Below are 26552 nucleotides of genomic sequence, written 5' to 3' on the forward strand. Positions count from 1 at the left end.
CCGATGGGAAAAATTGGGTGGAGGGAAGAGAAAAGAACTGCTAAAATTGTAATTCAGAATGTTACGTGGTGTATATAAAACCAGGAGCAGGACTGAATTTTTATATGTAACTTTAGGCTTTAATGTTGCAAACTCCAGCACCCAGGCAGAGCATGTATTCCTATGAGCAAACTGATTGTCATCAAATTCCATAAATAATAGTGGGTTTTCCTGCAGGAATAGATACCTTCTGGGGGAAGGATCTTCCCTAAAGCCCATGTAATGCTGAATTAAAAGCTTTTTTAATAAAATCCTGATGTGTTTTCTAGATAATCTTTTCTTAGTAAGTGGAAAGCAATAGAAAATTTTTCACTAGTTAAGAATAAAGTTATTTCAAATTTACAAAAATAAACTAAATTAATGCTTACTTTGAATATGAAGGTCTAGCTAAAAAAATATGAGATGTCCTTCCTGCTTCACATTCGTGATTTGGAGATACCAAAATAGAATCAGTCTTCAGCCCAGTATAGGTGAATTCTTTTCCTGAAATCTTTCAGTGTCAGGTCAACACAGAAGTTACGGCAAGGTGACTAACTGAAAGGATATGGAGCTATTCTCTATGTACTCAGTTAGCCCTCAAGTGGATTGGATCAGGCCCTTCAGTAGTTTAATGAAAAGTATGTAGCACACTTCATGATGAGGTTTGCAAATTCTTGTTCATCATTAAAAAAACCCAAAAACAAACAAAGCCAAACTGAAATAAAACCTAAACCAGTGTCTGTCAGGAAAAGGTCATTCACAGATACTTGTTGAGAGTTATTCTATACAGAATGCCATCTTTCAAACTGTGTGATTCTTGACCGTACACCTGTTCAAAAAATGTCACTGTTATTTTCTTCTATTGCCACAGTAATGGATAAAGTGTATTTTCTTACTTTCATCTCCCTCCAAAACAATCACAGCATTTTACTGAAACTTCTCCAAAAAACCTTTATACTTTGGCAAACATCAAGGATGGAGAACACTAGCATAAATATTTAAAAAAACCCCAAACTCCCCAAAACAAACACGACTGAAAACAAATGATTGTCATGGGTAGTTACTTTTTTTTTTTTTTTAAATACTAAATTGTGTTTTAACTAGGGCATGAGAGCATGGCAATGTTAAGAAACTGTTGAACTATGTTATCTTAAATCCTGCCTTAAATGAGGATGAGGAACCCAAGTTCTTATAACCTCATCACCTATTTTCCCACACTGTCCATATAGATAAATACATAATCTTTGCTTTTCTGGATGGTCCATATTTTCCCTTGGTGCTTCACTGCAGATATGAAAGCATATGTAGGAGTGCCCTGATTTGGAAAGACAGATATCAGCTTAATTTTCATGGCAACCCAGGTGCAAGAAGACAGTTGCCTAGGAAAGTTTAAAGTTCTGTGGTCTTCATTATGATCTTGAAAGTGTCTATAAGAACCAATACAAGAGATGTGAGGCCAGTGATGGATTACTTAAGAGCTTGTTCCACCCCATAGTTAACCAAGAAGAAAGAGGTGTTTAGCCTGGAGGGAATTAAATCCACATAATTCTATTCAGTTCTTTTTCAACCCAGAAGAGTTCCCTTAGTGCTAAGCCATTGGAGAGCCATCACATAAGCATTTTCACAAGTGAAATATACTTGAAGTTTATGCAGTTAAGTGCACTGGATATATGGAAGTCAGGACATAAAAAGGACTTGTAGTGATTAGGATGCAATGACGTTTGATTACTGTTCTTGCAACTGTTTTTCTTTACTTATATTCTTTTAGTCCAGTAGCAAACTAGTATAAAAAGCACATTTTAAGGATGCACATTTTGTTGACACCCATTTTCTTTTAAGCATACCCTTTCTTTCAGTGAAAATCAGGTTTATGACAGCTAGTCTCTTTTAGGAAGATCATGGATGTTGCAACCTTGTATCTGAGTCACATATTGTTTAGTGAAGAGTATGACCTAGACATGCTAGAACATACGGAATAAAGCACTTTCTCAGGAAGCGGAAGCAATAAATTCAAGCCTGCTTAGACTGAGGATACTCTGAAATTACAGTTCTCTCATTCCTGGCAAGTATTGTAAATAGTAGGATACTGTAGAACAGTAAGACCACATTTTTTACACATCATCTTCCTTTTATTAGAGCCAACCTTACTCTACTAGATGTTGATTCTAAGAGTATCAGGCTGTGGATGCAAAACCTAGGTGGAGAATGCCAGATATTTCCTCCTAATTTCTTATACACTTAGTGAAAAGAGGCAGAACTAAATTTGTATTTCCCATTTTGTTTGCTCAGCTTTTTCTTCCCTCTAAAATAAAATATTAAATTATCATGCAAAATGTAAACTCTGATCTACCCTACTAGGAAGATTAAGAGAAGTTTATATTTTATACAACTGGATTCTTCACTTCTCAGGATGAGGATTTCCCTTGTTCACATCTTCAGTACTGTGTTTTGTTTTAATAGCTTGGGAGCGTTTGTGTGATTTGCTGGAGGAAATGAGTTAGTTACAATGGCTGGGTTTCATTACACCTCATTTCTGATGTGCAGCATGTAAACTTCCATGGCTGAACTAATCACCTTAAATCCACTTTATGATCAGCGGAAAGAAATAATAATTTCTAGGACTTGATTCATCAGGCTCACTTTGTATATCCACTTCAGAAAATACTGAATTGTACCTAAAGTTACCTATTTTTCATCATTGACTATAAAGGGAGTCCAAGGTGACTTGGTCAGATCTTTAGTAGATATCTGTCATCATCTGTACTGCATGTAGACATGAATATTTGGGCAGATGAATCCTTTCCAACTTACTTTTGAAGTTACGAATGCTGTACTTGGGCAAGTAGCTAACTTACTGCATTCCTAAACAATGCACATTTTTTATTCTATTTATTTGCATTACAATTTTAATGCACTTTCCTGTTAACTAAATTGGATGTTTACAGTTCAGCAAAAGGAATACTTTCCTATCTAACTATTTAAAGAGGGTCAGATTACTCTGTATTCTAACAGGATAGTCAGGGATGTGGCAGGGGAGTTGGAACTAGATGGTCTTTAAGGTCTCTTTCAACCCAGACCATTCTATGATTCTATGTGGGATCTGGAGTAATCATCATTCAGTTTGGAATGGGCATCAGAAGGTCATCTAATCCAGCCTTCTGCTCAAACCACTTCAACATTGATTTCAGACCAGGATGCTCAGGGCTTTATCCAGTCAGGTCTTCAAGACCTCTGAGGGCAGAGAATCTGCAGACCCTTTGGAGAACCTGTTGCACTGTTTGACTATCCTCATGGGGAAAAGTTTTCTTCTTATGTCCAGATGGAACCTCTCCTGATTCAGTGTATGATGTTATCGCTCACCCTTCCACCATGCACAGCTATGAAGGCCATGGCTCTATCTTCTTGATGACCTCCTCATAGATATTGGTATGCTGCTGTTACGTCCCCTGAAAGACATCTCTTCTCCAGACTGAACAAGCCCCATTTCCTCAGCCCCTCTTATGGGGCAGTGTTCCAGCTCTCCAACCATCCAGTAATCACTGGCCTGTTAATACAGCCCAATATACTAGGATAGACTGCTGACTCATGTTTACACTGCTGCCCATCTTTGCAGCAGAGCTGCTCCCTGGCCAGTGCATCCCCAGCCTTTATCATTACAAGAGTTTCTTCCTTCCCAGGTGCAGGACTTTGCCTGAATCTTTGCTGAATTTCATTAACCCATTCCTCCAGCCTGTCTAGGTCTCTCTGAACAGCAGCTTTGCCCTCAAGCATATTGATTGCCTAATCCTCAAGCTACTATACATTTGTATTTTTTATATTATCACAATCTACATTCATATATTTTAATTCATTTCTCATAAGAAAGGAAGGAATTTAGGAAAGAAGCAAGCAAGACAGTCTAGACCTTGAAACTGAGAAAAGTAGTATCTCAAGCTATTGAGGTTTGATCTGTTTTTCTTTGTAGTGATATGACCATAGTCTTTCAGTGCTTAACAACACAGTGAGTCTGACCTAAAGATGTAGGGTGCTGTTTATCTTTCTGTTCCTGATTACTATCTTTTCAATAACATTTAATAAAAAAACCTGCTAGTGTCTAGTAAAGATTCCTAACATCAACTTTAGAAAACAACAATCCACCGGTAGTTAAAAATCTCATCTGAAATGTCAAAATCCAGGTTTAAATTCCAACACTGAGGGTAGATTGACCCTATAGACTGTAACATGGTGTTTGAGTATTTGTGCCTGCTTAGACAACAAAATAATTAAGCTGTAGGTGCACAAAGTTCCAAATAATCTCAATATTCTAGGCTATGCAGATTTCCATGCTCATTGCAGAAGATTGATTGTGTCAAAATTTGCTCTGATGCCTCTACTGTGTAACTATATCATCAGCTGGACAAACTAGGGATTCAGAAAAATACCTGTTAATCCTAGTGTGAAAGCTCTAAGTATTATCTATTCTGAAATCTATCCTTTTCTTTCTTAAATGTTTTAGAAAAAAATCTTTCAAGATATGCAGAACTTAAATGAAGCAGATTTTCTGCTTTGTAGCCAGATCTACCTATAAATATTGCTACACAGCTTCCAGTAGTTTAGCTCCTCAAATCCTTCTATTTCCCAGATTGCCTGTTGAAGTGATATAGTGTATATAACACAGAACCAAAAATAATTGATATAATTTAACTGATGTTATTTTAGCTGATTTTGCAAATCAGCACAAATTAATTTACTGTGATTATTTCTAGTAAAATAGATGAAATAGATTAATCTCTTTTTCCCTAACACTTAATTTCCCTGAAGAGACCAGCTGGGACTGAGAAAATAATTTAACATATATAAAGAAATGTTCAAGATGACTATATTATTCGTTTCTCCTCCAACAGGCTAATGAACTGTTTCTGATGTAGCTGGAGCTACATTTGAAAACCTCAAAATCTGGCCTTCCTTTGGATGTAGGGAATGAGGGACTTTGCTACTTCTTCAGAGATTTAGCTCATGGATTTCTTGCAATGCAAGACAGACAGTGATCTGAACTCTGGTGAAAATGCACAGACTTCCTGCCAAAGCTTAATAAAGCAATGCTGTCTGATGGTTCTACTATTTGTAAGCTCCTGGACTTGAGGGAGAAAGAGAAGGTCTGGGTGAAACTTGCATGACAGAAGAAATTCTGTACTAATCACAAATCCTGCTATGCAGACTGATGAACTCTGCATAGAAATATACCAGAATCCACTTTTTATCCAGCAAAATGTAGAGCTACTTACACTGGCAAACCCATGGATTTGAGATAAGCTACCAGGAAAGGTTTAATAAATATCCTCAGAGAGGTGTTTGGAGATTACGATTGTGATTTGAATTTACAAGGTGGTCGATAGCTGCAACACTGTAGTAGAAAGCTAAATGACCTAAACTAAAAGCCTAACTTTAGGTACTGGAGGTACCTGAGTGAACCATAGCTGTAACTCTTTTCTACCCACATAAACATCTGCTGAGCCAGGGACAGCACGTGTTGTGTCTAGCTTAAACGTGTGGGTTCACTTATAAATGTTCTCATTGGCCTTCTAGCTGCTGCCAAAGCAAATGCGAAGTGGCTGAGCTCTGCCTGAGCTGCCTTCAGAAGACACAGCCCACACATCATGAAAATCAGTGAAATTACACCAGGCCACAGCAGGTAACAGAGACGAGTTGGTCAAGTAGTGCTCTGCTTCCTGAGAACGGCCCTACTTCTCCAGTAACTCTCAGAAAAGCTGCTTCAAGTTTTCAAAGCAGTGTAGGCAAAACTGAATTGTGCCACCTCAAGGATGAAGAGCTGCCACAGTTAAACGGATGGAGCTGAACAGGGATAAAACATCCTGGTAGTGGGCAGAGAGCTGCAACAAAGGAAAAACTTAAAGATCAGGTTGTTCTGTTCATAGCTGCTGCTGCTGCTGCTGCTAGATGGAAATACTCTCTTTGAATACCCGTGCTCTTTCTGATTTACCACACTTTCTGATTTCACCCTCAGCTGTGGGGAATCAGTGTTGTAAGGCACCATAGGTCACAGGTACCAGCTGGTTTGTCTCTAGGTATTTGGTTGCTTACATTGCTACTGCTTAGTACCAGGTTTGATTCCTAGTATGATTGCATTGCCTTACAGAAGCTAAAGCTTTGTTCACTAAAATGGAGTTTTGCATGTCTGGAGGACAAAACAGATTAGAGAAGTCACTGTATGATTGGTATGGTTTTGCCCTTTGCTACAAAATTTCACACGGCCGCTGTGTCACGGTCCTTTTTAATTAAAATTAGATATAATTTTTAGAGGAAAGTATTTGTTTAATTGCAGCTTTTCAAACTCTCCTTGGAATCTCTTACTTTTTTTTTTTTTTAAGGTACAACCACATGAAAGGCATTGCAGTGATGACCCTGACTTTACACCATGCTCATCATGATACACTGTGTAGTTTGAGTGGTACAATTAATGCGACATGACCTTATGCCATACAGAATGTCACAGCAACATTTTGCTTTTTCCCCTTCATTCCAGGAATAGTTGTCAGAAATCATTTTTTATTGTGTCAACTACTCAAACACTTATATCCACAATGGTATGTGTTATAAAACACCTTATCTTCAAACAGTCTGGCAGTTAACCCCTGGAATATTTTCTCTCACCTTTAGATACTCACAGTGTTTTCCCAAATGACTGTATTTTATTTACCTCACTAAGTTGCACAGTTCAGTGCCAGTAACAAGCTCTCATTATTTAACCAATCTGTACCATACACTAAGCTTCTATGTTTTGCTTTCATTTTTTTCTGGCCAGTCCAGAAGATCCAGAATATTCTTTCTTGGCAGATCATGATTTCAGGATGCTTGGTCTCCAGATCAAGCTAATGTTTAAAAGAAAATTTCTTTTTCAGTATCCCTATGACTGCCTTTACTTGGTGTGTGGGAAATGGTTGTTGACAACCCTGCGAGGTCCTGAGTGGATAAGCAGAGCAGTGCATGGACTCAAGAGCCATCCTGCAGGTCTCCAAGAAGAATTTGAATGAAACTGATCAAAGCTGTGGAGGAAAAAAGCCAGCCATTTTAATTCAAACCTTTCATTGGAAGAGGGTAAGGCTTTATTGGTCAGATATTAGTATAAATTATTATAGTCAATGAACCGTTGGTAGTTTGCGTCCCCTGACATCTGTTTTGACTGAGCTCAGGCAAACTGCTTACATGAATATTAGCCAGCTGATGACTACCTTATTTCTGTGCTACAAAGATTTTCTTTTCCGCTAACTGATGATACATCAGGTACTTGCTGCAAATTATTGGCTTTCATCAGACCACTGAAATAATGCTCCCCAGTGTAATAATATTCCTATTTTGGTACCCAGTGCAACTCCCATGAGAGCTATTTATTGAATTAAAGGAGAACTAAAGTAATATTCTCATAGTGACCTTTTGCTCTGGAGTACAGAGAGCTGATGTCTGTTGCCCTTCAATTCATTTATTGCTAAGATGCTCCTGTTGAGTTTGTGTTGTTGTTAGTGTAATGCAGCTCCCAGCTTATTCAGGAATTGGTCCTTCCAATGTATAAGGAATTTATCCCTTCACTGCATAAGTGAACTAGTCTGAAAAACTTAAGATCATGTATTTTGTTCATTTTTGAACTAAGAAATAAAGAAAATCAGTTTTCCGTAATTAAAATGGTAAAAATTTATGTTAACAAGTTCATCTTTGATAAAAAGAAAGGTAAAGGGTTTTCACCATGCTGCCCAACTTTGGAAACCTTGACTTATTTGCCTTAGTTAGGACAAGGGTCCTCCCAGGCTGTCTGTACAGTCACAGGAGAAAGATGGCCTCCTTAAGCATGACTCCTTGTAAATGATTACTTTCTGTGTTTTCAGTCAGCCTTTGGATGAACCCCTCACTCTTCCTCCCTTGACTCTGCTAATGACCCCGCAGAAAAAAATGAAAGAATAATTATAAGAAATACTGAAGGCAGCCTGATCATTCCCCAATATACTCTCCATCTCCTAGCAGTAGTGTTTTAGGTAGCTACTGAACTAGATTTTTAATCTGGACCACAAATAGTCTCTGAAATAATTCTATACATTGGTTTTGCTTTGGGGGGGGGGGGGCTGGTGTTTTTTAGTGGTGATCTGTCCTTTAAGAAATATTGTATAGAGGGTTCAGGATGCAGCTGTATACAGTGGAAATACCAAGTTTTCTGTTTTGCTCTCAGTTTCATTGCTAATAATTTCTTAATCTTTTATTTCCTTTTTGACTTGTTAAGCAGGCATTTCCTTAGAAATATCTACAATGACTCCAAAAATCTGTCCTTTAAGTGATAATAGCTCATTTAGAACCTATCATTTTATACATAGTTTTCCCCATGTTTATTGCTTTGCATTTGTCAATGCCGAATCTTTTATATTTTTTATTACCCATTCACTTCTGTAACTCTGTAATCAGCATTAGCATTGACTTTCTTGAATAACTGTGTATCATCAGTAAACTTTGTCACCTCACTGTTCATGTCTTTAACTGAATTATTTTTATTGATGTAATGAACCCATGTCCTAATTCCAGTAACCTTCTTCCTTTGTGATTATTGGTATTTTTTTTTTTAGACTTGAGCTTGTTTTCTTATTTTAATGAGTTACAAATCCATAAATGAAACTTGTTTCTTGCCAATGATAATACATTTTTGTAAAAGCCTTCTGACAAGAATATTGTGAAAAGCTTCTAAGAGCCTTGTTTATGCAAATCTGAATGGATCACCCATATTCATGTGCTATTTCACTTCACAGAAACTTAATAGCTCTGTGAGGCACACCTTTCCTCTGTAAGAAAAGTGTTTAATTATTGATATTGAACTCTGTATGTCACATTTATCCATGTCTCTCTTCATACTTGTTCAGCTGTCTATCCCTGCATCATCCCCCAAACCTTTTCTTAAAGGTCATTTTCTTATTCTATTACCAAATCCAGCTACCAGCAAGTAATAGTTACCTATCATTGTTAGTGTTTTACATGTTTAAATATGAAGTATCTAATCATCATTAAGTTAATTTAGAACTCTTGAGTGATTCCATGTGGTCCTTGAAATTTGTTTCTCTTCATTTTATTAATTGATTCTGAATCCAGCTCTACTACTGAAATTTCACTCACAGGCAGAAATTTACTAATTTCTACCCCCATATAAACAAACTCGTCTGTCAAATTCCCTTAGCTATTTATAGTGTATACTGATCTACAAATATCTATATATTTAATTTTACCAAAAGGTCTAGTGAATGCTTTTTCTATTCTTGATCCCCTATGTGTGCCACAGGCTCTGTATCAGGTTTCATATTTTGGGGAAATCTGTTGTTATTAAATTCTAAGTCATTGGCAGGTTGCATCTCAAAATCTTTGTGCCTCTAACTTTTTGTGATTTTGCACTTATTTTCCAAATTATACTTGTTTCAATTTTTTTTAAAGAATATCAGACCCTAATTTAGGCATTTAGCTTCAGTTCCCTACACTGGGCTGCGTAACTGTAAAGTAGTTAGTAGATGGGAGTAGGAGGAGTAGATCTAAGTTCTTTGATCATCCCAGCAGACGTAACTTTCTGTTTGTTCAAGGTAATCAGGAATATTCTCCAGTGCATAAAGACTTCTGCATTAGTGTTATAAACACTAAATGTTGGATTCAGGTACAGCTGTATAGGTTATTAATTTAATCAAATGTACAGTTTCTGTGTATTTTTTGCACAATACAAATGTATAAAAATACAGGTTTTGCTGAACTCAAACTCATCTAGTAACAGAAGAAAGCAAACAATTTGAAATCTTCCAATGATGCTTCATAACCTGGTTTTGAGGCCTCAGTGATCATAGCCTTGATCAATAAATTGTAATATTGACAGTGTCAAGTCAAATTTTTCAGACTACAGAATTTATTTACATCTTTGTTTAAGAAGGTGAGAAAAAGTAGTTTGAAGAAAAAGAGCTCAGACAAAGACAAATCTATACTAACTGAGCAATCATAAGTCAAAAATGATAAGGGTGTACTCCAACCTTAAGGCCATTGTATGTGTGAATTATAATGCATTTATAACCAATTATATGTACCTTCATGTGTACACAGAGGAACAAAATAGATTCCAAAACGATCTTTGCAGTGCTGAGGTTTTTTTCTTATTTAGGTTAGGAAACTTCAACACTATCCAGTTGCAGAATGTTTTTTTTTTTTATGTAACTCCAAAACCAAGAACCTCTATTATCCCCTCTCACAACAACAACTCATTCTTTAAAAGGCCTGAAATAATCCTATTTTAAGTTTATACAAGAATTTAAAAGTGAGAACATAATTTTGAGCATGGATGTCTCAGCAAATAAGGATGAGGCTGCTATCATTGTGCTGTAATCAACATTTCTGATGTTTACTCAGGCAGTATAACTGTGATTTATTGTCTTGTTATTTCTGTCACATCATCTCTTAAAAATGAAAATAAAGTAAGAATTTGGTGCCAGAAGTTGGCAGTGAATGACCATAAGCAGGGAATTACAATGCTCCTCAAAAACATAGTTTTAACAAAAATCAGACATGTTACTGTACAGAATACAAACATGGCATTTTTCCAAATACCTACGGATTTAGGAGTGGCAGCTGTTAAACAAACAAGTAGCAAATGTGTGAAGTGTTATTTATCACTAATAGGAAGGCATTCACAGAGCAATGAATTTAAATTGTTAGCAACCAGCTACAGCTGAACATTAAAAAAAAAAAAGCAGGAAAGAGATGGAGAGAGGGAGAAGGAAAAAAAAGAGAAAGAATGAGAGAGAATAAGAGAGAGAACAATGTACTGCTTTCCAGGGGCAGTATATAACTATACCAAAGGGTAGACATGGGGACATTGTCTCTATTGATTTTCATTTATTTTCTTTAGAAAAAAAACATAGCTCATTGCCAGTGTTATTTTCCCCACTTGCATCTGCCCTTTTGGGTTTTTCTGTATGTTGTCTTGCTCCCCTTCTTAGTGTTATAACTTGTAATCCTCCATTCAGGGACTGCCACAGACTGATGTTGGTCAGCTACACAGCAACCTGTTGCTTCTTGTCTGAAAGGAGACTGTAAATTCCTCAGGATGCTTCCTCATGCTTCATATTATGTGTCAGCACAGAATGGCCCTGTGTCATTTGTGAATACTAGCGTAATGGAGGCAATGAATGATAATAAAGGTAGTTAGAAAGAGAAAATTAGGGGAGGGATAAATTGTTCTCTTCTTGAAGACTTCTCTCCATAGGTTGATGGTTAAGGCAGGAGAAAGAGATTAATTCACACTTGCTGGAGCAGGCTCCTGACCCAGCTGACAGCAGAGGCATTGTGGATCTGCTGTTCCTCAGAGCGGTGTCTACATGAAACAGGTATTTTATTTGTACTTTCCTGCAGTAGCTCATGCTTTTATTCTCTGTCAGGACAAACTAGTTACTTTCCTGTTCTTGCTCTCTATTAATATATAGCTTCCAAAATTATTCTTAAAATAGACCTGTTGGGAAGATTCCTAAGGTGAACAACCCTGAATTGCAGCTTTCAGAGGGGAAAAAAAAAAAAAAAAAATCCAGAAAATTCCTGTTATCTTTGTATATTCTTGTATGGACACTTTTTTATTTTCATCCATCTCCAACAAAAAGTTAAGAGAAACATTCAAAACAGCATACGAATCATTCAGGTAGATCCCAAGTGTCTTACAAAAATAGTGATCCTTTACTGTGCCATTTTGTTAGGAACAGATATTGACATTTCATTCCCCCTCTGATTCACTGGCAGAAGCTAAAATTAAATGCAAGGCCAAAAATCGTATGTTGAGTAATATCTCACTCTATGGCTAGTTTAATTAAAGTCAGTATGCCTACTGCTAGATGTGGTTTAGCTTTCCATCAGTGAGGGTAAAAATATCATTCTAAGAAAGAGGACTGTAATTTGTCAATTTTGAGATGTGAATTCTTTAGAACTCCTACTTGGGTTCTTTTTTCTTTCACAAAACAGGGCGCGTAGAGCCTCATATGTCCTTTTGGGCAGAAAATTACCATAGAGCACATTAGCACAGGGAGTTTTATCCTCCTATACCATTAATTAACTCAGTTTTACTTTCTCTGCTTTGTGTTTGCAAGCTTTTGTGTGACAGCTGAACTCTTGGTTAATACGACAGGGACTAAGCCTGGAACCTCAAGAGCTGAGAACATTAAATGCAACAGCTTGAGTGAAAAAACCAACCCTCTGTAGCTGGGAGCTGTAACACTCGTATCGTCAGTGAATAACTCACTAGTATGTTGCAGTTCCTGACTTCTCAGCTCTGATACACTTTGCATAATTTCAAACTAAACTTTTTGTTCACCTATTTACACTCAAATACCTTATTCATTTTTGCTGGGAGTTTAGCTCTTTGAAAATGGCAGACAAGCTTTTCAGACACACTTAAATAATTTTCTGTGATTTCCAGTAAGGCTTACTCCAAAGATATGAGGCACGATTTAACTTCAGCTATGTAAAATAAATGTCTAACTGAAAATAGTCAACTAAGCTACCTTTAGAGCTAATGGAGAGAAACAACAAAAACTGTTCATCTCACTATTTTATTTGCCGCATCTAGTAGAATGGATAAATTTTAGAGACACCAGTCCCTCCTTTGGGTGACTGTCCTTCCCACTTGCAATGAGTATCAGGTTCTGAAATATGGATGTTCAGTGCTGTTTGAGATACCATTTCCACCTGGCTTCCAGCCATCACTCCAGAATGGAGTGGATTTTTTGCATACCTTTTTTTTTTATGTCTGCCAACTCCGGGCTGATGCCTCAGATCTGAAACAGTAGTGCAGAACTATGCTTAGGTACCTGAATTATTCCCCTGACTATAAGCAATGAAGAATGGTAAGGGAATTAGCTACACTTTAAATCCTAATTTCGTTGACATCGCTAGCAAAACTGATTTAATTTTAGTTGTGCAGGTGCAGACCATTACCTCCCATGAGCCTCAAATTAATGAAAAATACACCTGAGCAGATAGTCTAGGTAGACAGCAGAAAGTATTTGCAAATAATTTTCATCTCTTTTGCTGGAAAATGGTAAGTATCGAAGATAGTTATGCATGATTATTTTTCAACAGAAAAAAAGACTCCCAAGTAAGTTTACCAGCTGGGCTTGAGCATTTTGTGTGTTAAATAACAAAAAAAAAAAAAAAAAAGAGAGAGACAAAACAGTTGGCTGAGAACAAAACAGTTGGCTCAGAATATGAGTAGTGAATTCTGCAATTTTTACATTTTGAGTTTCACTGCTAGGAATATCTTTATTTCTAATCAACAGAACAAAATCACATAGTTTTAAAAAGAAATGTGCATGATTGCATTATACAGCCATACAATCTATGCCTGCGCAGTCTTGTTATGGAAAGTTGTTTGCTTTGTCTATTAAGAAACTGTATAGTGTCTGATTCAAATGAAATGAATTCAAATGTCTGACAAATAGTGGAGGAGCTGAAATCTCAGACCTGTCCTCTACTTTGAAGTTTAAGTCCCTTTCAGAAGAGATCATGCCTAAACAGATTTTTTTTTTTTTTTACACTCCCCATAATATCATGCTCTTCACTACTCAATGCTAAAATACTTCAAAGCTAAAGAAAGAAAAATGCATGTATGTAATGTACACATTATAGCAAAACCAAAAGAATTCATGTGTTTGTAAAAAGATTTATGAAAATGTTTTAGCTGTTTACAATGCTGGAGGTTTTCTGACAACTTTAAGAACATGATCATAAGCCCTTCAGAGGCTAAAGACTGACTTAAGCAGCATCTTAGCTGAGTGACAGCAATGGAGCAAGACACAGCCATTTACACATTTCTAGTGGCAGATGAAAACCATGAATAAATGGAATTCCTTTGAAAAATTTTTTGTAAATAGTAATCAAATATAATTATAAACACCAGTTTTCCAAAGTCTCGATAGATTTATCTCCCTCTTCCTAACAACAATAAAAGACAGAAAGTAGTTTACATCTAAGTTCAACTGGTTTCAGAAAAAAAAAAATGGCTAGAGCATTCTTCTCTGTAGATTAATACTCCATTTCATTGAAAAATAGAATTGGTGTATTCCAAAATTACAAAGGCTAAAAACATCCATCAGATTCATACAGAAAAATAGCAGGTTTGCAGAAGAGCCTTAGAGCTTTCAAGCATTTAATTTAAACAGACAATGTGTGTGTTGCTTTGCCTGTCACTAGAAGCTGTTGTTTTTATGATGATACTTTCCATATTCAAACACTTTTAAAATATTGGATATTTATCTTTTCCCTTCCACTGAATTTTTATGGTTTTGTTATGTAAGTTACATAGAGAGGATTCTTTCTGAGCATGCAGAAATGATACTACATCTTCATAAATGCATAGAAGAAAAAACAGGACATCAATAAAAAGCACCTGAAGTGGAAAGAGTTTTGACAATAAACAAATTTTTAAAAATTAAAACTAAAACAGCAGTCTCCAGTCAGAGACTGACATGAATTGTTGATCAGACATATAACTCTCCATGTAATTGTTTCCCCCTTAAATCCTGCAGATACAAGTCAAGTCTGGAAGGAAAAACAATAAGATGTCATTCCCTACTGGGCTACCTGGGCTATTTCAAAGTCTTGGAGGGTCTAAACTGAGTCATGTCTGTTGAATTATTGTCATGTGAGAAGCAGAAGCCCTCTTGGCAACTGACATAAAGACATGGGTCTCTGAAAACCATGGATCTCAGGAGCTTTCCACACTCAGAACCACTGTGTGGTGGCCAATGTAAGCTATTTTCTGGAGGTCTGGCTCTCACCCATCGGTCTGCCTTCTCCCAACAGACTGAGAGAGTTGATGAGGGAAAGAGTTAAAATAATGAAGTTGTGGTCATTGTTATCTTACTGATCCCATATGGATTTGCAGAAGATCTAGATTTTCCAGTTTCTCCACAGTCCTGCAACTGAATTTAACTTCTTTATAGGCCAAATACTAAAATTCTGCACTGAATACTATTTCTGCCTATTCTTACTTCATGACTTAGAAACCTGTGGAAACTCCTCCCTTTCTGAGCTGTTTAGCCCTCTGAATACTTTGGCAGCAAATCAAAGTTGACACCTGCCTGCAAAAGCAAGAACCATGTAACTCCCAAAATGGGCAGTTCTTTGAGCACAGATGGATGAAAAAAGTATAAAGTGAGTCAGTGTTGATCATCACAAACTTCCATAGCCTGGGATATCCCTTAACTTCAGTGAAAACAACACCTAATTCCTTTGCTGAAATGGAAACATTTTACCTACACCAGATTTAATGACTGGAGACAGGAATGTCACATTTTACTGATGTTCAGCCTGTGTGTAAAGCGGCTCACATGCTCTCCTAATGACTTTTTAGCCACTATCTATGACAGCATCACTCCTACTAAAGCATAAAAGTAAGTTGTCAGCTTTTGCATATTGTAGGCTGAGCTCTTTCAGTTCTTTAGCCATTAGTATTGCCATTAGGACTTTTTGAAAAACTTAACTGTGTAATTGTGGATACTGCTGATCACAACATATCTTTAGAAAATGTAGCCCCACATCTATTTACTTCCCTAATGACTGAATCTCACATCATTCTTCTGCTGTCAATTTGCTCCTTAGAAAACTAGGATTTTTTTTTTATTTATTTAATAATTTTTGTGTGTGCTTAAGACAGCCTGACTCAAATGCCACTCAGTTTAGGGATAATTACACATTAGATGCTATAAATGGACACAAAGAATATATTTCCCTAAGAATCCAGAAGAAGAGGAAAAAGAATAACAAAGAGCAGGCTTTAGAAACACTTGTAAGCCACTTGTCTATCCATACCAGCTGTTTGACGCTAGCACTCTCCTTGAAATCATTTTTAGACTGAAATCACACAGCAATGCTGCTTCTGAAATGTTAATGTTTTCATGTCTAAGGCAAGACTAGATTATTCTCCCCTGAAGTTTTTTAACAGGCAGTTAGGTCCTGGCCAGCACCACCAACATTTTGGACCCCTGCTGATGACAGAGTAAAAGAACTGCCTTCTGCCTTGCTTTCAGGGAATAAATGCTCTTTGTGACTCACACTGCCTTACTCCTCTTGAATGCAGCTGTCTTTTTCTCATCAGTTCAAGTAAATTTACAAGGGTGCTTTAGTGAGAGAAAACTGAAAAGGCTGCTTATTCTCCAAGCTCACTATGTTGGCTTTTTTCTGAGAAACACTCATTGTTCAATAATGATATTCCCTGCCGAACTCACAAATTGAATCTGGGGGAAAGACAGGGAGGATATTTTGAAGGTTAAATTAAATGACAAGTTTTATCAGAGTGGTCCATAAGATCATAATGTGTTATTTATTTAGGGCTTTTGCCGGGACTGGGATTGTACAATGTGGAATGTCCTCTCTGGAATATTTGCAAGATTTGTCCCATGTGTTTGGAGCCTAGCAACTCCAGAAATCTGCTGTGGTGAGCCTGTGGCTTTCTGGCAGTCCATTAGTGTAATAAAATAGTGGTTATATACTTCTAAGCTGGGCACAATGGGTCATAGTCACTTCTCACTACCCAGGCTGAACCAAGCAAGCAGTGGGGCTTATCCTCTCTTTATTTCATGTTACATCTCCAGCACTGTCTGACAAAGAAAGCTGAATTTAATTACAGCTGTGTCTCCATTCCTGGTGGTGTGATTGAGGAAGGTATCCTACATGGGTGTCTGGAGAGGTGACCATATAGATCCTCAGGGGAAGAGCAAAGACAAGATGACAGGAAAAGTAGGAAAGAACAAAACACCAACTCTATGTTACTCCTTTACCAGCACTGTTTTTTTCTTTGGTAAGCTCACACAAGCAGCACTGGCCAAGGTTGTGCGTTTTACTTTGGCAGCATCCTGAATGCCCCATCATGCCAGTCAGTATCATCTGTCACTGTTAGAGAAGCAGTGAAGTAGCACCTTTGCTCCATCGTTCTTAGCAAACCTGCTTAACGCCAACTCAAAAGGTATGCTACCTTTTTCTCATAGCCAGCCTGTTTCCTCAGAGCACCGAAAGACAACCCACCTTTATCTCTCAGGCAGTGGGTAAGTACTTTGAAAGAAGACAACAAGAGCTCATTGGCTTGTGCGAACCTGTCAAAGCCCAAGACAGAGCAAAAGAACCAGCAAGACAAACTTTTGGGTGCAGTCTTGGGAGGAAAGGAAACCTGGGAGGAAGTGACAGCAGACATTAAAATACTGTATGTAGTGTTTTGCAGATGAAAAATGTCAGACATTTCAGATGTTTTTGCAGTAGACCTGGTTTAGTATTGCATAGGTGATTGCAGAAAATATTTCAAATTAATGTGGCAAGTTTGCTATGCTCTTATTTATAACTATTTTAATTTTTCTGTAACACTGAATTATTGCAGCCATTTTGGATTGAGGCCTAACAGCTTCTTTAAACCTTTAATAATTGAAAACTTGCAATTCATTTATTGCTTTCCTCTGAAAATGGAACTTCAAAATATTTTAAACTGCCGTGGGAGAAAAAAAAATCCGCATCTGGAACTAATTTGAAATTTCATCTGTATTTTGCCAAGTTCTTGAGTACAACGCTTTATAACATGATCTGACAGTTGGACTCTGAGGATAAAGAAACAATTTGCTTAGAGCAACTGTGTAAGTTACCTCTCCAAACCACTTCATCTGTCCTTTTCCTACTGGCCCTAAATTTGTGTCAGGTAATGTGAAAGGCCTGCCAGTATTCTTTATAATCTGTAGGAGAAAAATAAAACCAGGGAAGACTCTTAATAATTTTCTTAAGAATTTAAGAATTGCTTAAGAATTTGCTTTAAGCAAGAAAATTTGCTTTTAAAGTGAGGAAGATGTTAAGATGTATGTAAAAACTCATAGTGTACACAGGGAGTTTTACAATGTCTTCGTAAAAAAACACAATGCAAATTAGTAAAGAATATTTGGAGCCTTGTCTCAGGTATCTAGCAGTCTCAAGAAAAGCATTACTAAAGTGGAAGGACTCAGAAGACAGCCACAAAAATGAGGCCTAGAAAAACTCATACTTAAAACACAGTATGTTTCCCTTTCTTAGCATGGTGAAAAAAATAAGGATAGAAAATCATTAGTGATATATCAAAGGTAGATTGGGAATTTCTTATTGTGTCATAGAACAAGAATTGATTTTACATGAGAAATAGAAGTAGGATATCAAAACACAGAAAATGCTGAGACAAGAACTTAATTGAAAACAAAGAGGGAGCAGACGTTTGTAAGTTCTTCAGACTGTTCAGAATTATAATCAATTATAACGAATGTTGTGGAAAGGATATTGTGCCTTTTTTTAAATTAGAGAGGAAGAAGATAAATATCCACCTATTCTCTTACAGCCTCTGGTGTTGGTCACTGTAAAAAGATGGGTTAGTGAGTTAGAAAAATACATGGATTGATCTAGTAATACAAAAATGCTTTCAAAATTAGATGTAGATAATATAAAATTTGGCTGTTAAGGTTTGAAATTGTAAACTCAATTCAGGGACTCAACAGTTCATTGATCAAAGTGAGAGGAAGCCCAGTTTAGGGGATACAGCAGGACAAAGCACAAAAACTACTAACCTAGGGGACTGCCTAGTGTTTTTTTCTGATTTGCTTTGTGTACCTATAGAGGGAAACTGAAAAGATAATTTCTTGAGACTTTTATTTCCCTGCCCTGAATAGTATCTATCTTTCAGTTACATGGATACACAAAATTTAGATTAAACCATTGGTGTCAGCAAATCATGGATATTCTCTATGGCCAAGCTAAGACTCTCTCAGTACTCTAAAGTGGCTGATACAGTCATGCTCAAATTTTCAGCTGACATTAATGACAAAATGGCCATGACTGAGTGCACTTCTTATTTTATCCTAATGACCATTTCACCTGTTGCTGCCTGATTCCCGTCTGCTGTCAGTGTCTAAGACAGCCCATGAGAGACAAGGACAGGCGAGGCCTCCCGAGTAGAAAATTTATTCAAAATTCCTTTGTTTGGCCACTAGATGACTCTCTGATCTATTGAAATTTAGCAGGAAAAGCAGTAGAACCTGGGAACATAAAAGTGGATGCCAGGGGTGGGGGGATGGCGTAGGTGTTGTTTTGGGTTGTTTTTTTCATTTGTTGTTGATATCAGTAGTTCAGTATGCTAAAACAGCATGTGACAATCTACCCAGAGGTCAAGACAAAATTGAAGCTTAAGTATTTTTGTTTGTTCGTTTGTTTGTTCATTTCCCTTCAAGAGTCTCCCAAGTCTTAAAGATAAGGAATCATACACACACACAAAAGGAGAAAATAAGCAACCTTGACAAACCTAACAGGCAAAAGTGAGACTCCAATGCTGATATCATCACATGAAAAATAGGTGATGGTAGGAAACGGTGTCTGATGTTCTTTGGTCCGGAAAGCTCCATATAGTTTCCATTCATTCCTTCAGCAATTTCAGTCTCATCGTGAGAACTGGTAAGATTATTCCTCTACTTCTACCACAAAAGCTTCAGGAAGTTGGTGCAGCATAAAAGTTACAGTTACTCTGCTTCCCACTTCTCTCCTTCCTGCCTCCCTCTTCTCCCCAGTAGAGAAATAGTATGGTTTCTAATAATAGGGGTTTGAACGCAGGTGTATGGAAGAAAAAATTCAGCTCTAATTCAGTGTTCCACAACTGACCGATGTCTTGATAAAGGTCATTCTGAATCATGAATTGTAAGGCTGGCTGCAGAGTTGACATCTGCAGCATTTCAGAGCTTGAGAAGCCTAGTAAGCTGACCAGGTAGGTTAGGCAACCCTCTGAAGACAACTAGTGGATGAGGATTTACAATAAATCCCAAGATGCAGGCTGCTCTGATGTTTTCTGCTGAATCAAGGAGCAGATGGTATCGCTGCTATTTGGTCTTCAGAATCTTAAGCAGGCTTCTATGCTGGGAGTATGAGGCTATTCACTGTTATCTATCAAGCTGGATGGCAATAGGCAACTCAACAAACCAATTTTTGGTAGGAGTACTTCCATTTGTTTATGAAAAGTCCAGGAACTCTCACTCCTACAGCAGAGATTTCTTCTTTTTTTTTGATGTTTACAATCCTTCCCAATCTAAATTACTGTCATGTGGTATAAAAAAATCCAACATGCCCTAAAATCCAAATACACTTAACTGTGTCATTGGTTGCTGCTTACGTCTGATGGAGTAAAAGGGACAAATTTGAAGATCACGAGGTCAATATTTACCTAGCTTAGTTTTTGATACCATGACCAGAACCACCAGTGAACCAAAACCATTTTTTGTCCACCTCTAGAGATGATCATATTTTCAGAAGACTTTATGAAAAGAGAATTATTTGATCAGCAGAAGTTTAGTGTGATATCTGAAAGTAGGAGAAAAAAGATTTATTTGGTTCTCTATTAAAATGTTCCAATCCTTAAATGCAAGCAAGAAATAAAACCAATTATATCTACTCCTTACAACTGAAAAAGTGTTATCATCAAAGTGATGAGGATTTCAAAAGTATTTGGATTTTTATATGCATTTTCAAAACTTATTCTAAAATACACTCATAATGAGCGAATAACTAATTCAATTTAATAAAACAAATGTTAACTATTACATTTTTCCAAAAATAGATATTACCACTATTTATTTCAAGATGGGATTATTTAAATGTATTTGTAAATTCTTCCAGTAATGAAAAAAAATAAGTAAAGGTCAAGCCTTAGAATAAAGACCTGGTGCCAAATATATTACTGTAAACAATATATCAGTTTCATTCCCTGCTTTATCTCTGATCTACTTTTTATGCTTCATGAGGAATGACTTAAGCAGGGACCACGAAGTGGTGTTGGAATTTCTCAGGCAGCCATTTTCATTAGATAATTTTCAGTCAAGTGTGAAATTCACCAAGGGAGCATTTAAGATTTCTGCATCTTTTTTTTAGTCTGGATATCCTTTATTCATCTGTCTTTCTAGATAGGAAATGTCATTATTTGATGGCATTTGATAGAGCGATTTATGGCATCTGATCAATCGGCGCTTATACCATCACAGCAAACTTGGAAAAAGTATAGATGAGCAGTGAAATAAAGATACACAAGTGCTTCCCGTCATTGTCTTGTATTGTAACATTTGTCAGCTAGGACCTAAATTTCAATACTGTGAATTCAAGAGGTCAAGAAGAGAACCTGCAGAAAGGTAGCTAGAATTTTTTATAACATAAATTGACCTTTGATACTAGAGAGTTATGCAACATTAGCACTTCAATGTCTTCTTCATTTTAAGTAGTTTCTTTCTTATTCTGTGCCATGGCAGTTACAGACAGAGTATAGCCATGGACAAATTGAGTCTAGAGAGAGCTTCAGAAGCAAGTCTGGCCCTCATTCAAAACCCGTTGAAATGGATGAAAGAGTGTCTATTGACTTTGATGGACTTTGGCTTGCCTAGTCTTGGGTTCTGATCACGGCTCCAGATGATGTTCATATATTTTATTCAATTGCTGATTATTTATATCTATTGAACAGCACTTGGAATAGGTCCAGGAATACAGGACTTTTGCTTCCAGGATGGTGCTTTAACAGTGAATGCAGGAATATCATTCCTTTTTTTAATGTCTCTGAATTTTCTGTGATTTCCTGCACGGTGACACAAATTTTGCATTAGGGACATCTTCCATCACTCTAGAATTAGGCCAGGGGTGACTGGACAGGTGAGGTAAGACGGAATGCTCATGGACAAAAGAGGAAAGAAATTACTGTTCACATGAAAATTACCTCTGTAACCACTCAGGCCTGGGTCAAAATTACACATATCAGGTTGTAGCAGAAAACAGTTTTCATTGCATTTCACTGAATTCCAAAGCTACCTGACTGTGGGAAAAGGTAGGACTGCAAGCATTATAAGGAACTGTCAGACCAAGAGCAAGGTACCTGGGAAATAACAGCTTTTCTGCTTTAGAAAAGCCAAGGAGATGTGACTAAGTGTTTCTGTGATTTTAGAAAGTGAGACTAAGTCTTTGAAAGTTTGTAGCCTTTACCTCCACTTCTGTGAGTGGAATGTGCTGATCTAGGAACATGACAAGAGGGACAAATGATCTTACCACCTGCTGCCTGAATCGAGCACTCACCCACAGGTCACCAGTCTTGTCAAAGAGATTTGCATTGATGGAATATGAAATGGCATTACCATCAAAACATATAAGATTCTTTCCTTTGAAGAAAAGCAACAACTACACTAACTTTGAAGTTTGAGGACAGGAGGGTAATTAGTTCAAAAGTACTAGACACCAAAGGAGAAATGAATTAAATGTTGCCACTAATAGAAACTGACAGTTTCAAACCCTGAAAGATGGTCTTCTTACAACACTTTTCAATGACAAGTCCCCAGCTAGTGAGCTGATTTTGGACCATAAGAATGGAATCACCCAAATAACCATGTCCAATCCTCAAAAAAAGCTAATCTTTCTGCTATACATAAATAGATTTCACAGAACATCTATTCCATGTGCCACCATACCCTCATGAGCCACAGACTATTTCCAATAATCCACATGTCACAGGAATAAAGCAGAGGAGACTGTGGGAATTGCATGAATTCTGTTAAATAAAACTTTGCAGATGATGTTAGAAAGTGGACTACACTACATGCTACAGAAGAGCAAACTCCCTCCGCTGCTTGCAAAAGACTGAACAAGAATCTGGTTAATGAAGAAGGAAGTCCTTGAACATATGAATGAAATACAGCAATTAAGCACCTGAGAAATTACAGTGCTATTAAGGGTATCAAACTTGAGTCTTCTGCCCACCTTTAGCTCTGTCTTAACTTCACCTTTCTTCAGCTTACATTAGCCTCAGCTTTAGAATTTATTTTGAGATTTCTCAGAGCTCTGTTACAATCTCTTGCACCACTTTCAAATCATTTTTTTGGCATTGTTTTGAATAACAGCTAAACTGAGCTGTTAATCTTCAAATATGTTAACTCAGTCACAAAGGATTACATTCATTTCTTACACTTCATTCTCCTGAAATGCAGTCTGCTGTCTTGTTGCTGTACTGACTGTCACTAACACTAACTAAATGAGTTTTGATGAAGACAAGTGGCTATATCTCTGGCTGACTGGACATCCTGTCATCTATAGAAATACAGAGCATCATAAGTGTTAAAGCCTTTACTAGTATGGTTACCCAGATGATATCCTAGAGGATCCATTACTGTGTAAGGATTCCTAATTTCATAATTTTATTTTCTCACTAACACAAGACATCCTTTTAAATGTAATCTATATTAGTTATCCATGTCTTCTGTGTCTGTCTGCAGTTATGCTACCTAAGAGTAAGGTAAGACGAACTTCAACAATCACCTGAGAATTTTCAGCAAATACAGAATGTATCTGGGTTTTTTTGAACAGAATCTGCTATAACTAGCATAAAACATGAATTCATAAATATGTGCTGATAATTCTTTTTGGTTTTCAGACAAACTTGAAGATTTCACTAACAATATTTAAAACTTTGAGGGGTATGGAAATTAGCTTTACATTAGAACACGTCTCACACTCTTTCCCCTCAGAAAAGTTAAAATCAGTTGCAGATCTCCTAAAATGAGCCATCAGATTAACATTTTCTAGGATATCAGTGGTGGGTTCTCACACTGGAAATCTATTCCTCTGGCAGGCCACCAGAATTTAAATTTGGCAGGTTTTAGCGTAGTGTAAGGTTTACTTGTTCAATCAAGGATTCAATTAACTAACATGTCAGTATGTTGGTCCTTTGTGAGACAAATAAAAGGCAGCTAAAGTGCATTGAGCCATCTGAATGGACAGTTGTGCAATTAATATTTGTTTTTAATTTATTGTAAGATGTCCAGATGCTCTCGCAATCAGTTCCTGGGAAATCCTTAAAATAATTGACTGAGTTCTGTAAACTTACTAGAGGGCAGCAGGTTTTCCTCTGTGTGTGATTAGAATTTGGCAAATGATTCAGGAGACCTTTTCAAAATTTTTTTTTTTACCTTTTTTTTTTTTTATTAATACATTGTTTACAGTTACAACATAATTTCTGTGTAATTGCTTATTTGTTAAATATTAGGGTCTAACAATTTTCTACAGTCTATCTAAGACTGTCATTGTTTTGGGATCACACAGCATTCTCCAATTCAGTAAACCAAGCTTTATTAGTCTGAGGTTTGACAAAGCAGTGGAGCTCATCTTGGGAGAGAAGAAAGCATGTAGTTTCAGGACATTTTTTTCTCAGTTAATCTCATCTTTGTTAGCTACTCCAGCAGTAGGTTAATCCGAGTTGTGTAAACACTAAACAGGGAGAGAGAAAGGCATTTGAAGGGGGTGATTTTATTACATGCGTGTTGAGATAGGATGAGTTGTCCTCTGAAAACATAGCTCTCCTTCTACTGCTTAAATGAGTATACATACAACTTATAGGTGAAAAAGTTGCAGGAGGGAGGAAATCAGAGCCTTTCAGTCTATTTTTGTCCCACTTAACTACAGCACGTAAACTAAGCGCATTGCTATGCTAGACACCTCCTGTAGCCAATGGAGATGCAGGTATCTTCAGAGAATGATGTAGCTTGGACACCCCATTCCCATTAAGTACTGAAAAAGCCTAAGTCCATATTGATAATTGAAATCATATGAATCAGATCTTTATGTAACAAAACTTTGCCTTTCACCACGGTCTCAGAGTAAATGGGATGCTTCTCAGCTAACCAAAAGAGATAAGAAGCTAGGCTGAGTGGCTATATTGCACGTTTTATACTTACATTACCTGACGACACTGACACCATAGGAATTGCAAGAACATTTCTAAACATCACTTCACTGGCGACCGTTTGTCAGGCTCATATGATACTACAGGCCCTAGCGGGAGGACCATTATGTGTGCCACTGTGCCACCTCCAACAGACTATTTTGTATGTCTGGTAAGTCCTAGAATTTATTTTTATCTCCATTCCCTGTTGCATTTGCATCATTCAATTATGCACTGCCCTCCACTCATACATTGGATGAAACGTCATTTGCAGAAGGATCATTCCCACTACCATCACCCCTGGCTTATTTTTCCTCTGACCAAAGTTGCATTGATTTTTCTACTGCCTTCTTCCTGGCTAACAGTTAATGATCACACTCAATGTACAGATAATAGAGATGCCAGTATCCTTATAGTGGCTACCTGTGATCACACAGAGCCATTCTCACACACAAATACTCACAAACAAAAGTAGTAACAGAGATCCCACAAGCATTCATATCCAAAACCACATTTATTTGAATAATAATCGAAACCTCACCAAGAAGGGGTAGATTAGCTCATAAATCAGATTTAAGGAATACCTTTTCAATCTCTACATCTTGCATTCAAGATATAGTGGGTTCATTTTTAAGATAAACCTCTTAGCCGCTACCTTTTTTACATGTAATACACTGGGCTAACCTCTGTGTTTAAAAACTTTAATATATTTAAAGTTTAGTAGGATACAATATTCAATTCTATGTTTTGTAAGATTTATTTTACTTCTATGAAAGCTTTTTTAAAATATGTGAGTAATATTTTCCAAGCTCCACTTAAGCTGTCTCCGTGTTCAGTTTCTGACTGGAGACTGCTTGGCAGCTCCATTTTCAGGTGGCAGAAGTTTGATGTTGTTTGGAAAAAATAACCAGTTTGAGAGGTCTTCAGTGAAGTGCTGAGAGGATGAGGCACCACAAATGACTAGTCATATTTGCAAAACACTGACCATTATGAACAAAACCAATACAAAACTAATTGTTTCATGGTTTTGAGCTGTTCAGTCTGAAACTAGTTCATCTAAGATTTGGAATGGTTAATGAATGTGACTTGAGTTTTCCTGCCAATGTGACAAATCTATTAAACTCAAAATGGTACGTTTTCCTTTTCCTTAGCATTGTTTGTTTCAGTAAAGTACACCTGAATTTTGAAAAAATGTCTATGGATCTTGCAAACTGAACTGTTCCCTAAATACCGATACAAATCTTACTCCTTTTTGATGGAAAATAGAAATATATGACAGTCTACAGCTGAACATGAAACAAATTCTTCCTCTGACATTTTATGTTCCTTCTTTATTTCCATTCACGTTATCTTGGACATTATTCTTAGGAAAGTCATTAGAAGCTCAAAGGTATGTATGAGATTAAGGATTTCAGGAGAATGAAATTGAAGATAGGTTTTCAGTACTGATATCACTTGCAGTATGCAAACATTTGACATTTCTATTGCTCTTGGGTACATTATCAGCAGACAGTGAACTCAACTTTGGGTTCCTATGGATTAAGAAAAGTTACTAGTGTGTTGTGAAATGGAAAAGCAAAAGATTATCTTCTTTATTCAGCATAAGTATGCAAGCTTCTAGCATGCCAAAATGTAAAGGGTATCATTTCTATAATTGGTGCTCCTAACACAGTGAAAGTTTTATCTGTGTGTTTCTGAGTTTATCTGTATACAAAGCATAAATATAAAAGAACAGCCCAAGATTTCTGCTGAGCGTGACTTTTTT

This window comes from Haliaeetus leucocephalus, unplaced genomic scaffold, assembly GCF_000737465.1.
Source record: "Haliaeetus leucocephalus isolate CR32 unplaced genomic scaffold, Haliaeetus_leucocephalus-4.0 Scaffold217, whole genome shotgun sequence".
Classification (NCBI taxonomy): Eukaryota; Metazoa; Chordata; class Aves; order Accipitriformes; family Accipitridae; genus Haliaeetus; species Haliaeetus leucocephalus.